Below are 2638 nucleotides of genomic sequence, written 5' to 3'. Positions count from 1 at the left end.
GCAGCTTATAAAGGTAATTGTTCAGACTCTGTTCAAGAATCCTCTATATCCTCCTTTAATAGGTCTGTGACAGTAGCCACCCACTCTCTCTCTCTCTCTCTCTCTCTCTCTCTTTCTCTACCACATCTCACAGCCCAGCCAACACTGAGACTGCCTAGTTAACACAGTGGCCAAATGGCACCCTATTCCCTATGCACTACTTTTGACCAGTGATCTATGGACCCTGACACAGCGACACACACAGCTTTAGAAAACGAATGGCGACTCGGTAAGAACGTAATGCAATCAAGCTTCAAATGGAGACTTCCTATTCTAAATCTCACAGAATGGTGTTGTCCCCTTTAAGGTACACTATATATATATATATATACATAAGTATGTGGCTATCCTTACAAATTCGTGGATTTGGCCTATTTCAGCCACATCTTTTGCTGACAGGTGTATAAAATGGTGCACACAAACTCTGGAGCAGTGGAAACGAGTTCCCTAGAGCGATGAATCACGTTTCACCATCTGGCAGTCCCACGGAAGAACCTGGGTTTGGCAGATGCCAGGAGAACTCTACCTGCCCGAATGCATATGGCCAACTGTAAAGTTTGGTGGAGGAAGAATAATGGACTGGGGCTGTTTTTCATGGTTCGGGCCCCTTTCAGTTTCAGTGAAGGGAAATCTTACCGCTACAGCATGCAATGACATTCTAGATGCTTCTGTGCTTTGAACTTGGTGGTGACAGTTTGGGGAATGTTCTTTCCTGTTTCAGAATGACAATGCCCCCTTACACAAAGCTTGGTTCATACATAAATGGATTGTTGAGATCGGTGTGGAGGAATTTGACTGGCCTGCACAGAGACATGACCTCAACACCATCAAACACCTGTGTGATGAATTGGAACGGTGACTGCTAGCCAGGCCTAATCGCCCAACATCAGTTCCCGACCTCACTAATGCTTTTGTGGCTGAATGGAAGCAAGTCCCACCAGTAATGTTCCAGCATCAAGTGGAAAACCTTCCCAGAAGAGTGAAGGCTGTTATAGCAGCAATGTTCCAGCATCAAGTGGAAAGCCTTCCCAGAAGAGTGAAGGCTGTTATAGCAGCAATGTTCCAGCATCAAGTGGAAAACCTTCCCAGAAGAGTGGAGGCTGTTATAGCAGCAATGTTCCAGCATCAAGTGGAAAGCCTTCCCAGAAGAGTGAAGGCTGTTATAGCAGCAATGTTCCAGCATCAAGTGGAAAACCTTCCCAGAAGAGTGAAGGCTGTTATAGCAGCAATGTTCCAGCATCAAGTGGAAAGCCTTCCCAGAAGAGTGAAGGCTGTTATAGCAGCAAAGGTGGGGACCAACACCATATTAATGCCCATGATTTTGGAATGAGATGTTTGACAAGCAGGTGTCCACATATTTTTGCTAATATAGTGTATCTTACCTGGGTTGTGTTGACCTTTTTCCTGGAACACATTTCTCCCCATTTTAACCTAAACAGTGTTGGGGTTTCTCTTTTTGCTCGTGAGTATTTATATTTACAGACTACGACACGGAAAGGTTGGATACAGACTCAACAAGGCCGTTTCCAGACAAACCTGGCCTGCTGAACTCTAGCTGATTAATGGCTGTCAAATCGTTTTATCCTTCGGTTATGAAACTCCCTAAATGTACACGAAGACTATCGGGTTTGTGTTTGGCCTCGGTACCAACTCCAATGGCAACCCTTTCCCTGTAGACAAGTGCACTACTGTTGAGCAGATGTTTGTGATTGTGGACTTCAGGAAACAGCAGAGGGAACACCCCCCTATCCACATCGATGGAACAGTAGTGGAGAGGGTAGCTAGTTTTAAGTTCCTCGGCATACACATCACAGACAAACTGAATTGGTCCACTCACACTGACAGCGTCGTGAAGAAGGCGCAGCAGCGCCTATTCAACCTCAGGAGGCTGAAGAAATTCGGCTTGTCACCAAAAGCACTCACAAACTTCTACAGATGCACAATCGAGAGCATCCTGGCGGGCTGTATCACCGCCTGGTACGGCAACTGCTCCGCCCTCAACCGTAAGGCTCTCCAGAGGGTAGTGAGGACTGCACAACGCATCACCGGGGGCAAACTACCTGCCCTCCAGGACACCTACACCACCCGTTGTTACAGGAAGGCCATAAAGATCATCAAGGACATCAACCACCGAACCACTGCCTGTTCACCCCGCTATCATCCAGAAGGCGAGGTCAGTACAGGTGCATCAAAGCTGGGACCGAGAGACTGAAAAACAGCTTCTATCTCAAGGCCATCAGACTGTTAAATAGCCACCACTAACATTGAGTGGCTGCTGCCAACACACTGTCATTGACACTGACCCAACTCCAGCCATTTTAATAATGGGAATTGATGGGAAATGATGTAAATATATCACTAGCCACTTTAAACAATGCTACCTTATATAATGTTACTTACCCTACATTATTCATCTCATATACATATGTATATACTGTACTCTACAACATCGACTGCATCCTTATGTAACACATGTATCACTAGCCACTTTAACTATGCCACTTTGTTTACTTTGTCTACACACTCATCTCATATGTATATACTGTACTCGATACCATCTACTGTATGCTGCTCTGTACCATCACTCATTCATATATCC

The sequence above is a fragment of the Oncorhynchus gorbuscha genome, linkage group LG23, assembly GCF_021184085.1.
Source record: "Oncorhynchus gorbuscha isolate QuinsamMale2020 ecotype Even-year linkage group LG23, OgorEven_v1.0, whole genome shotgun sequence".
In the NCBI taxonomy this organism is placed as follows: domain Eukaryota; kingdom Metazoa; phylum Chordata; class Actinopteri; order Salmoniformes; family Salmonidae; genus Oncorhynchus; species Oncorhynchus gorbuscha.
The sequence above is the reverse complement of the archived record's forward strand: the minus strand, read 5'-3'. Positions refer to the sequence as shown.